The sequence below is a fragment of the Zootoca vivipara genome, chromosome 1, assembly GCF_965207765.1.
Source record: "Zootoca vivipara chromosome 1, rZooViv2.hap1.1, whole genome shotgun sequence".
In the NCBI taxonomy this organism is placed as follows: Eukaryota; Metazoa; Chordata; class Lepidosauria; order Squamata; family Lacertidae; genus Zootoca; species Zootoca vivipara.
Genome location: NC_142582.1, coordinates 85,641,778 through 85,654,846, shown reverse-complemented (window position 1 = coordinate 85,654,846; position 13,069 = coordinate 85,641,778). Strand labels below are relative to the sequence as shown.

Here is a 13,069-nt window from a genome sequence, read left to right as displayed (position 1 = left end):
CGGGCAGGAGTTGATTAATGTGAGGGTTTCCCAAGCGTGCCTTCCTCTTAGCACGTTTCTCCCTTTTGTCCTGAGTTTGAGTGTCTTCAAAGCCCATGACACCTTTGGTAAAGTCTGTTCTCCAGTTGGTGTGCTCGCAGGCCAGTGTTCCCTGTTGTCGGTGTTTCCAGCGATGGGTTAAGGATTTGATTTCAGCACCCATTTTCCATTCTTAACTACTTCTACCCCAGGTGAGGCCCTGGCCTGGAAAAGAAGTCCTGATGCCACTCCATGCCCAGCTCTGTACCAACCTCAACAATTGGGGGGGGGAAACCTGCCCCCTCAAAAAAAACTGAGGTGGTGCAAAGAGCCTTGGCCCCTTGAAGCCATGTCTATGATGGGAATAAATTCTTATCTGCTTATTTGCCCTGCTCTAGATTCCATTTCTAACAGTGTTAAGTCAATGCATGTCTATTCGGAAGTACGGTATAGTTCACTGGGACTCTTAACTGCCAGGAAGATGTACCTAGGATAGTTGGATTCCAGTCTTGGTCATGTTGCAGCTAGATCTAGCTGTGTGGCAAATATATAGAAAGCTAGGAACCATGGTGAGGAAAAGCTTTTTGAATTCATTTGTAGAAAAATTGACTCCATATTCCAAAACTGTAAAGTACTTCTGTAATTTTAATTGTTTGCTATGGTATTTGTGAACATGCAGCAGTGCTAGGATGTGCTGCTGTAACACTGAATGAATGTTTGTCAGGCTACAGTTTAGGCAACAATACTAATATATGCTAAACTCAGAAACCAGATTGAGACAAAACTCAGGGACAGACTTTGGTAATCTGTTGTAATGTGGTGCCTTGGGTGAGGACAAAATTTGGTGCCCTTCAAAAATGATCTTTTCAGTTATGGATCTTCTCAATTTTTCTCCCCCTCGGCTTAGTGCCCTGTGCGGGAGGAATCACCCACACCACCCTAAATCTGGTGCTGCAAAACTGATTAGAAACGAAAGGGCCTTATGAAACTCAGACACCTACATGTACAACACATTGTTGCACAAGCAGGTGATGCAGGACCTTAATTAAGTACCCGTCCTTAATTATATTTGTGTTGTAATTATGATGCACTAGCTCCTGATGAGATCCTGGCAGAGCTGTCAGTGACTGAGAGCTAAGAGGAATAGATGGGGAAAGATGGGGAAAGACGAAAAAGAGCCTAGTCTTAACAATGTAATCTTAACTTTGTCTGCTCAGAGAAAGTCCTTATGAATTCAATGGAGTTTACTCCCAGGTAAAAGGGGTTATGATTGTAGCTGTTGCACAGGGAGTAGTACATTTTGCTTTGTGAGTTGTTGAATACAATCATTTGCTTCTTGTGCCTTTTCTTAGTTTATTAGCAGAACTCATACTATCCTCAGACATTTATAGAAAGTAATGCAGCACAACCTTATGTAGGCTTACTCAGAAGTAAATCAGAATGTGGTAGCAGAAGGAGGCTCTTAAGTCTCTGTTTCAGTGTGGATCTACACACAGGTAGATCATGTGTAAGTAAGTCACAAATTAAATTGTTACAACAAAAGAAAAAAACACTATGTAAAATCTCATAGAAAAAGTTTGTTCTTACAGTATCATCTGGCGCTGCATGTTTATAACACATTCAAAACACTGTTTTTTGACTAATGTAGATGAGTCCTCAGTGCCACCAGTTTTAACAGCAAGCCTGTGCATATTTACTTAATAACGAGTCCTGCTAAGTTCAGCAGGATAAGTGGGGCTTATCCGACCAAAGCCAATGGCCATACATATAAAGTGCATGGTTTCCCCCAAATCCTAGCACAAACTACGTGGAAAGCTTTCAATGTACAGTATGGTGTGGAATGGATGTGATCCTTTTTTCTGCAGGAAAGTGTGTTCATTATAGGAAGTGGAATGGACAGTGTGTGGGAAATTTTGGGAAATGTGCACAGTCATCGTTTGCCAGATAAAGTTATATTGATTTTTTTTTTAAAAAAGTCTTACAATAAAAATGTATTGGAGGCAGTAGTGGTTATTTATGGCTTTGATTTTGCGCGGGGGGTGCTATTTTTAAAGAACATGTGTTCTACTTTATGGAGGTCCCAGCCAGATGATTACCAAGGGGACGAGGCGATGTGAAGGTGAGCATCTCCTCTCCACGTATCCCTCGGCTAAGGGCTCGTTTCCCAGCAGGCGATCCCAGACCCCCGGAAGGAGGCGCCTCCTGACGCTAGGGCTCCCCGTGGGCCCCGCCCCCTGCCTTCTTTCCCCGCCCTCTCGGTCGCGAGGACAGCGCCGATCCCGCTCTCTGCGTTCTATTCGTCAGCTCTGCTCTGCTTTTTGCGCCTGCCGTTCGATTGGCTCGGCACTCGGCATCTCGGTACTCGGCTGCTTAGGTGCTCGGCTAGGCGCCCTGGCCTTGGTAGTAACTCGGAGCAGCGGCAGCGGCGGCAGAAACTGCAGGGGGAGAGGCTGCCATCGGATTTGGGTTGTCCCTCCCTGGACCAGGCCCCGACCAGCCCGGAGCGTGCCTCACGCCGCCGCTCCGGTCCTCTCCGGGATTCGAGGGCGCCAGGCCTTGGCCACCCCCCCCCCCAGGTAGGCTCTGGGCCTAGAGGCTCCGGGCCTGGTTCCTCTCTAGGGGGTTGCCGGCCTCCCTCAAGCTGGCGGGGAGCGAAACACGGCGGGTGGGGGCGGCCGGGGAGTTGGGGAGCCTGAGGCGAAGGGCGGGACGCGTTTAAGGAAGGGTCGCCTGGCGTCGAGTTCCTCCGCTCCACCCCGCCCACCGCGGAGTCTCCCGGTGCCGCGGTTTCTCGCGAGGAGGCTGCTTGGCTGTGGCCCCCGCGTCCTCCCCGCTCGGAGAAGTGGCTAGCCAGACTCCTGGCGGCCTTGGCCTTCCTTCCCGGGACCCGCAGAGCGAGGCTCTGAAGGCCCGCCCTGTGTTGTTTCCGGAGCCGTCGGTCTGAATATGGGGAGGCAGCGCTTCCTTAATTTAAAATACATTCGGTTCCCCTCCGCCCACGTAAACACACTGCCGCACGGTTTTTTTTCCCCTTTTCAGGGATGCGAGGAAGCAGGCCCGGAATTTTCGCAGCGGGAGGTCTGTTTTCGTGTGCGAATGTGGCTCCGAGCCTGCCCGCGCTTCCTTGAGAGTAAGGCCTGGTGGGCACGGGGACGACGACGGCTTGACTCTGTGCAAACGTGCACGAGATTGCAGGGAGAGTTGGCTGTTAGCTCGCAGGGGGTCTCTCTGTACACGGGTCTTTATTATTATTAATTAAGAATAATTAAATGTGAAGAGGGTTGTGAGGCTTTGCATGTGGAAGAAGGTATTTCTTCCCTCGTTGCGAGACGCCAAGTTGCAGGGAACCAGGCAGAGGGCCTTCTCGGTGGTGGCGCCTGCCCTGTGGAACGCCCTTCCATCAGATGTCAAAGAGAAAAACAGCTACCAGATTTTTAGAAGACATCTGAAGGCAGCCCTGTTTAGGGAGGCTTTTAATGTTTAATAGATTATTTTATTTCATTTTTCTGTTGGAAGTCGCCCAGAGTGGCTGGGGAAACCCAGACAGATGGGCGGGGTATAAATAATAAATTATTATTATTATTATTAGGTTTGGAGAACTCAAGCCTGTTTTCCCCAATGTTTTTATAACTCCAGCCATATATTTAACACCATAATTGGGATACAATTCTTTTTCCTGTCATTATCAGGATTTTACAGAATTGTGGACTGGTATATGTTGGTGGGTGTGTGGGTGTGGGTGTGTTCTGTACCATGAAATTGCTTGTTGGTTTTCTAAGCTGCGTTGTTTGGTATGGTTTAAGGATATGGACTTCAGTGTGTATTGCGAGGAGAGAGTATGGCAACTAAGAATAAATGGGCTATTCATACAGAAGACAGGTAGCTCGGAGAAGAGAGAGTGCTAAATAAAACACTCAAGCCCTACTTTGCTCCCCCCACCCCCCAATTCCAAGTTTTATTCCAAAATGGTTACTTTGCCCTCCCCGCAACAAAACACATTGCAAGTTTGCAGTGAAGTACACTTACTTCACTTAGATAAGTTAGATAAGTTAGTTTGATGCTTTCTGTCTGAAACATAGCTAAAATTAAAATGCCACTTTGGTTATACTGTGCAAAACTGGATGTTGCAACTTCTATAAGCCATGAGGTGATGCGAAATTTGTTTTTACAAATTTAAAGAAACATATTTTTGAGGAAAGTGACAATAGAGCATACGTTTTCATAAATTTCATTGATTTTGCCTGTCTGCATAAACCTGTAGTATTTGAAATCTCAGTAGTTCATGCTCACCTGTCCTCTTGAGTTTTTCTGTAAATCTCAAAGTAAATTCCACAAGTGCCTTTCATATTTGATTCAGATTTTTAAACACTTAAACAAATTTCCTAACATGTCACCTAAATATGTTTTCTTGCATATTAACTGCTTCTTAGATCGAGAAAATACTTTTCCACTTTCTGTTTTCTGGAAGCTTGTTAATATTTGAATGCTGTCAGCATGTTATTGCTGTCTCAGTGCTTAAAAGGCAGATCCCTTTAGTTTGTCTTAATATGACTTGCTTTCTAGACTTTTTATCACTTTTGTAGTTTTTCTCTGAATCCTCTTCTGCTTACCATCATCCTTTAACTCAGGTATATGGGTAAACACAACACACTGAATGAAACTTCTCTGCTCAGCATTGGGAAGTACTGTACAGAAACAACTATTTGATACAAATCTCATGCAGATACAGATCTTGGGATGGCATTGCACTTTGGAGCTGCATCATTGCCTTCATTGCTCATTTCATTTGTTTACATTTTTCTCATAAGTTTTATTGAGTATTTACACACCTGCTTTTATAATTGTGTATTGGATGGGTCTTGTATATACATTATACATTTGACCTTGTTGAATTTTACTTCATTGTTAACTCCTCAGTTCTTCATTTTGAGACTATCTGGAGTTGTTTTGCTTTTGATCCAACATGTTTACTGTTACTCCCATTTGTGTTGTACTTGCAGATCTGAATGGATAACTACTTCATCCAAGTATTTTTAAATAAATAAACTCACTATTGTCACCACTAAAATTATTTGGTGATATACCCAAAAACGCATAAATGGTTCTTTATGATAAAACCAAGCAACAGGCACAGGAAGAACCAGCAGAGCAAATATTTTACGTCTAAAACTGATAAAGTAATTTATTATTATTATTATTATTATTATTATTATTATTATTATTAGATTTAATATCTACCTTTTCATCAGATGCTCCCAAGGTGGCATACTGCATTAGAAATAGATTAAAACAGATTGATGAATAGTGAAAGCTACTGGTGTTGCTAGTCCCCTTATAAAGCAAATGAAACTGAACTATAATTGCATTTTAATACAGTTTTAAGAATGTTTATCTGTATATGCACAGTTGTAAAAGCTAGAGGATTGAAATTTTTGAAGGGTGGCTATATAGCTGGCCTTCTAAGGGAATTTGGGTGAGAAAACTTATGTTGAACTTCCTTTAAGGCTGAAGGAAGTGCCACTAAATTCAGTAGGATTTACTTGTGAGTAACCTTACATAGGATTGGACTGTTGCTTGGTGAAGCTCCAGTAAGACTGAATGGCTAAAAAGCCTGGGTTCTTAAAAAAAGAAATTAAACAAAGACATATCTACAGTATTATAACCTTAACTTTGAAACATAAGCAGGTGTACAGATAGATTCAAAAGGATGAGCAAAAAATCATTACAAAAAAGGACATGGAAAGTTTTATTTAATGTGAAATTGTCAAATAGCACTATAGTGCTCTTGACTTAGTACTTATGAGAGGCCCCTTTTGCAGAGGTGACAATATTTTGGAGGGCCTTGTTTAGGGTTTCCTACTGCTACAGTCCTTTAGATTGGGGTGCCCAAACTTTTTTCAAAGAGGGCCGGATTTGATGAAGTGAACATGTGTGAGGGCCAACCAAAGTTGTTGAGCTTTTTTTAGGATTGAAGTTGCTGAAGTTGACTGCAATAAATAAACTGCCACACTTGTGCAGTTTGAGTGTCATTAAACCATATTTTAAAACAAACAATGGCTGCATGTGCTGGATTGTGCTGCACAAAAAATCCTACAGTGCTCTTTTCCCATTTCTGTCATGTTGCAGATGAAATCAGCAGGAGTCTATTTTGTCATACAGTATTTGAACCTGAGCTTATGGTTATTTCTCTTCAAACAAATAAATACAGCCAAGAACAACTTTGGTTACCACTTTGGTTTGGAGAGAAGCAAACTGTGAGCCTGGGTTTGGACAACACAACAAGCTAAGCTCTGTCTTGTTTCATTTTCAATGCAACAGGAGTGGGGATGGATGCTGTGGACACTTCTGAACAGTGTGCACCAGCACATTACTCATTCACATTACATTACAACATTGTTAGTTTAAAATATGGTTTTAGGGTGATGGGTGAACTGGGCCATTGTGTAGTATTACTGCAGTCTAACAATGTAATGTGTATACAGTCTTACGTTTTATAATATATAGTTTTCACAAGACCTTGTCTCAGAATATTCTTTCTGAGTTGACAAGTTCCAGTCTGTGTTCTGTTGCCTTAACCCAACTCAGCAAAATGCTATTAAAAGTGTGCTTACTAGAATGATCTTTTTATTACCTCTTTTTCATTTTGCCTTCATCATTTTTGCCACTGAAGTATAACCCAAACTTACTTACCCCCCTTCATGTCTTCTTCAGATTGTCATTCAGGAATGCACTAGTTCCAAACCTGCCAAGTTCTATCATCTGTGGATCTACTTTTCCTTTGTTTTGGTAAGAAAAATCTTAGAACTGTTCTTTGATCTTTTATGTATTGAGTTGCATTGTAAACAACTGGACAGTCTGATCAATTGACATTCAGTTAACAGAAATTTTAGGCTTGAGAAACTTCATGGTAAGTATCCCCTTTGAGTATAGGAGCTGGCTTTTTCTGCATTCATTCTTTGTAGATTAAAAAAAAGATTCTCCTTTTTTAACCATGTGAGCATCAGCGTTCAGACTTAAAAAGAAATGCATTGTTTCTTGATTTTCGAGTTTTCTCTATTGGCTTGAGCCTGACTTTAAGCACTTTCCTCCCCTTTAAAAAAAGTACTATATATAACTCATTCAACTTGTGTAGTCCCTATTAAAAATAAATAAAGCAAAATCAGTTTTTCAAATGTTGAAAAACTTATTTGGGGAGTAGGGGAGAAAATTATTTGGCAAGTGTGTGTGTGTGTGTATGGGGGGGGGAGTTTAGTAACATTACCAAATCCTAGTGATTCAGCAAACATCTATAGCAAATGGTAAGACCAAGTTTCCCCTGAGTTTTGTCTCTGAAGAGAAGATGGTATTTCAGACTATAATGATGTGAATGTGCATCCAAACGTGCATCCACAGCAGGAACATCGGGGCACATTTTAAAACTAGCTTTCGCTATTGCAACATTGATTTTCTCTCAGAATACTCAAAATTGACCAGGCCTAGACTTAGCTGATAAGAGAAGACTTATTGTACTTCACAGTTTGGTAGGAAATTGTTTCTCAAAATGAGAGTGCCAAACAGCAGCAGAGACGTTGCATGTGGTTCCACAGAAATAAAACTTGTCTATTATGACATGGTATTTATTACATGGAAACAGATGCATGGATTGTATGAACTGAAATGGGACAATTAGTTGCAGCCCTCCAGCTTTTTAATACAAAGGCCTTTTGAAAACATTCTCATATGTGGGAATATGACTCCTCCCTTTTTCTCTAGAGTTGAGACACTTGCAAGAAGTGGTACTGGAACTAACCTAACTCCCACCCTGCCAGAGGCTTTGATTGTTTCATTGTTCACTCATCTCCAGCATCTGCTTCAACTGCAGTAGCGTCCACAATTCAGAAACTATAATAAAACATTGGTTAAAACCAACCAATGTAACAAGATATTAAAGACATGTAAAGCAGCTGCTGAAAGTAAATTAGCTCAAGAACTGATCTACAGCTGCTGCTATTTTAGCCCATCAAAAGCACCTTCTTAAATAATCACTGCCTGTGAACAGTCATCAAAGTAGGGGCCATAGAGACTATTGTTAGACGGGTATTTCATAGACTGAATGGTACAGTGGAGAAGACCTGGATCCATGCCTTTCTATTTCACACGTGTGCAAGAAAAAAAAGGGACATGGAACAGAGTCTCCCCAGCAGGTTGGGCAGGTTGGGAAAGTAGAGATGGGGAGGTTTATATGGAGGAAGGAACTTTCACTGGTATGTAGGATCCAAGCTGTTAACTGCTTTAAAAATGAGAACCAGCACTTTAAATTGGGCCTGGAAGCAAATAGGCAGATAGTGCAGCTGATAAAACAGGCATAATATGTTCTTTATAAGGTGAACGGTTGGCTCTTACACCATCTGCATCTTTCAAACAGGAGGCAGTCCTGTGTAGAGTTCCTGGCAGCAATCCAAATAGGTTACAAAAACATGGATGACAGAGGCTAGGTGCCTGTTTGAGAGGAGCCGCCAAAATTTCCTCAGATGTTACTAATAAAGTATATTAGGGAATTTGAACACTTGTGTGCACATACATACAGAAATCTGCCATTTTGCTGCCTATTCTCAGTGCTGTGAACAGTTTATTAAAAAATAGTTTTTATTCCACGTTTCGATCTAGAAGGATTTTCAAGGTGGCTTATATAAAATAATGGAGTATAATTGCATTAGGGCTGCTTCTTCGAAACACTTCATTCTTTCCTTTCATCCTGCAGAATGCAGCTCCCATGTTTCTATTTAGGGCAGCAAGATTGAATCATGTATAACCAATCCTAAAAACTGCACTGGTGGTTTGTGTGCCACTGGGCCTAATTCAAGTTATTAGTAATGGTTTGCAAAGTCTTAAACAGCTTAGGACCCAAACCTCCCTTTCCTGCCAACTTGATCCTTAAGATTAGCAATGGGAGGCTATTGCAGTCCCCCATCAGGATTTGGGGAGCAAGGATCTGTAGAAGGGCCTTCTCCATAGTGGGATCTGAATTACCCCCCATAGGTATGCCTATCACTCCCACTTTGGTTTTCAGACGTCATTTAAAGACATTTTTATTCATCTAGGCTTTTGTAGTTTAAATGTTTAACCTTTGGCAACAGTACTGGAACCAGTGTTTTAATGAGTTAATAATTGTTTTAGTGGTACGTTTTTACTGTTTGTGTTATGATGGATATATGTTTGTACATCACCCTGAGCTCCTTTGGAGGAATCATGACAAACAAATAAACAAACAAATAATAGAATGGCATCTTACTCTCATGGTTGGCAAGTGATTGGTCCTCTGTCTGGTTTCATGCTTATTATTCTCTTTCCCAGGACTCTAGGACTTGTTGCTGAGCAGGGGCAGAGGGAGGATCCAAGTGCAGCAGCTGTACCTTGGGTCATCCATTAAGCAATAGTAGTTGGTCCTGGAACTTTTCTCAGTACAGAGAAAAGTTTGTAACCTTGGGTTACAAACACTTCGGGTTACACACTAACCCGGAAGTAGTACCTTGGGTTAAGAACTTTACCTCAGGATGAGAATAGAAATCGTGCGGCGGTGGCAGCAGGAGGCCTCATTAGTTAAAGTGGTACCTCAGGTTAAGAATGGTTTCAAGTTAAGAACGGACCTCCAGAACGAATTAAGTTCATAACCAGAGGTACCACTGTATACTTCTAGACTTGCATTTCTTTGAAACTCTGCTAATTATTTTCATACAAAATGCCATTAATGCACAATTTTACTGTTCAGATGCTTTTGCAGGTTACGATTCATTCATTCACTCATTCATTCATTTGGAGTATTTACACCCCACCTACTAACCAAAGTAAGCAACTTACAACATATTTAAAATGTAGCAAAATAGGCAAGAGTTACCAGAGAGGCAAAAGTGTTACCATACACCCCCAACCCCCCCTCAAAATGACCCTACTACTACAGTCATACCTCAGGATACGTCAGCTTCATGTTGTGTCTTTTCAGGTTATGGACGCACCGAACCCGGAAGTCCCAGAACGAGTTACTTCCAGGTTTGGTGCGTCTGTGACCTGTGCGCATGCGCAGAAGTGCTAAATTGAGCTTTGCGCATGCGCAGAAGCGCTGCATTGCGGCACGCGCATCCAGATTCGGCGCTTCATGTTGCAGCCTTTTCATGTTGTGAACGGGCTGCTGGAATGGATCCTGTTCGCAACATGAGGTACCACTGTACTTTGTTTTTGGAAATTTGGGTTAGAGCAGATCTAATGTTGGTTAATAAGAAAAAGGTCTGGTTCAGAGTTTTAAGGTGCACACCTCTGTTCATCACTGTAAATTAATGGTTACCTTCTGCTTAATATCTCTAGAGCCATTTACAATTCATGTTCTTATTCTCGTACTTTTATTACTGAAGGGCTATAGGACTCTAAATGTGATATGCTTTCATTAGCTAATCCAGTTGCTCACAGAATGTTGTAAGAAGTCTTTGAGGAAAACAAGAAAGCAGATGCTGTTGCAATCTGTGTGAAACTACTGGGACGTGTTTTGGCTATTGGTAGTTTATCCTAATACTGGCCTGCTGCTTTGGATGTTAAAACAGTAAGTTATAGCTTCAAAATAAGAAATGAACTTCATTGCATTATAGAGTTATGGCAACAAGCCTGTTCTGATAAAAGAATTGTGTTATGCATGGCAGGACAATGAAATGTTGCTGGAATTTTATTGTTTAAAATTTGCAGTTTCTTCCATTTGGTTGAGTGAAATTGAGGTGCTCAGCCCCTTATTTAACTTTAGAGGACCTTTGAGGACACAATTGCCTTGGAAGTACCAACTGCTAGCAGGGGACAACTGGCCTTCATCATGGGGCTGAGTGAGTTCCAGCTGCTCACCTCTACTACTTTGCCTCAAAGGACCTGCTGCCTGGCAACTGGTAGCAAGAAAATACTGCTTCCATCATGGAATGAGCAAGAGCCAGCTGCTTGGCCATGCTCCTTTGCCTCAAGATTTTAGTGAGGGCTGTTCCTGGTATGACATCATGAAAGAGCAAGGATGCAAGCAGAAAATGTTGCCTAAATAATTCTGGTTCCATGCAGATACTGTGTAGTTTTTATTTCTGTAAGCCACTTTGAGAGCATCTCAGGGAGCATCTTGGGAATATAGAATGGGGATTGAAGTATTCTAAATACCGGTAATAGTAAATTTGGATAGGGATCTTCACTCTCTCTTGTAATTTGATGGTTTATTTTCTGTTATTAGGGGACATTTGGTGTGTTTCATAGGTTGCTTCTCCCTGTGTTCTAAAAGTGGCTATAAGAATAAAAGGACAACTTTCCAGTAGGAATTTGGCACCTTGTGGGGCAGCTTTTGATTTTTATGGCAAGGATTTATTGGGTACAGTAAATGCTGTCAGGGTGTGTGGAGGTTAGCAATTTCTCAGTGCAATACTGCCTTGCCAAGTCATCCTTGTTCTGCCCCCCCCCCCTTATAGCCGTTTATATAGCTGATGAATGCTGTATTGTGACCAGTGTCTTGGATTTAACCTTGTGTAAACTGCCACTTTTGACCTGATACTAATATAGATACTACAATGTGCTCTGAGATATGGATGTATGAGACATGTGCAACACAATTCTAAACACATTTACTGAGAGGTAAGCCTCATTACCCTCAATGACTCATACTTCCTATTAAATGTGGTTAGAAGTGCAGCCATGCAACCCATGCCAGTGTTTTTGGTTGACTGTTCAGATTTCATGTTGGCCTTGCTCTTTCTTTGTTGAACAAGTTCATGGATTACATGAAACAAATGAAGTAGAAAGACATAGGATTTAAGTTTTGAAATAGGGATAGCCAATGTGGTGCTCTCCAGGTGTTCTGGGCTCCAGTTCCCATTGGCCTCAGCCAGCATGGCTAATGGTCAAGGTTGATGAAAGTATAGTTCAAAAACAAATGGAGGGCATCACATTGACTACTCCTGTCTATTAGTGAAAGAGGCTTGGATTAGAGTCAGACACGACTAAACGACTAAACAACAACAAACACGACTAAATGACTAAACAACAACAAACACGACTAAACGACTAAACAACAACAAACAAACAGCAAAAGATATTAAGATTACTGCTTGCTGAATGTTTCCTGCAGAGCAGGGGTAGCCAACATGGTGCTCTCCAGATGTTGTGAACTGCAACTCCCATTGTTTCCCACCTTTGGGCATGCTAGCTGGGACTAATGGCAGTTGTAGTCCACAACATATGGAGGGCACCATCTTGGTTACCACAGCTATAGATGATACTTTGTGTGTTTGGTGGCTCCCTAAACCTTTTTTTTTTGCTATAGTTCTGATTCATTGTATGCTTTGTGATTCAGTTTACAGCAACATTGATTTCCCCTTTCCTACCTTTGTTCACTAAATAAATGTGGGCTAATTGGGTAAGTTGCACATGAAGAGCATTGGAAACATGCATGATATGAATTGGAGTCTTATGCTCTCAAGTGAGCCAAGGCTCTTCCATGTGCTTCTGTTAACCTATCCTTAATTTGTATTTCCCAGGTGTGTGGGAGCCTTGATTTGCACCATCAAAAGCCTGGTGGAAAAGGAAAGTGTTTACTTGGTACCAAAAGTATGTCAATAAAGGCATAAAATGGACCTAACTTAGAGATCAAGGCAGGGCTCATTATGTGGTTGGGTGGATTATTTTGGGTTCCAGGCAAGATATTCATGAGCTGAGGCACTTTGGATTTTTTTTCAAGTTCTCCCAAGTATTAAATATTAAGTACTGGGTTGTTCCATGACATCCCATGCTTCCTCCTCAGAGGAGGTCTCTGGTGTTTTGGTTGGCAACTGGCATCTGCATTCATTTATTATGTATTGATTAAACAGGCTTTCACACGATTGCTAGAATTATTCTGTATGTACTTGGAGTTGAAAGCAGTAGAAACACTTTTCCAAAATCTGATAAACATCACCTGGTAGATATCTAGCATTCTTTCAGAATATTGATGAGTGAAACCAATGTATAATAGTGATGGGATATCCCTTGGAATGTCCAGGGCACACTCTCATGCCAGATCAGATTC

The 13,069-nt window shown here is 41.6% G+C and overlaps 1 protein-coding gene across 3 annotated transcripts in view; it reads left to right on the top strand.

Annotated features, from left to right (window-relative positions):
- The first annotated feature begins 2,354 nt into the window (after positions 1-2,354).
- AMBRA1 (autophagy and beclin 1 regulator 1) overlaps positions 2,355-13,069 on the top strand; it is a 147,748-nt gene continuing 137,033 nt past the window's right edge. Inside the window, exons 1-2 of one of the 3 annotated variants that reach the window (XM_035115335.3) lie at positions 2,355-2,594; positions 6,730-6,804. The gene's annotated coding sequence lies outside the window, so the exon portion shown is untranslated. Of the gene's footprint in view, positions 2,595-2,787; positions 5,196-5,259; positions 6,805-13,069 lie in introns of those variants that run through there. The other 2 variants (XM_035115345.3, XM_088653921.1) reach the window with 2 other exon arrangements.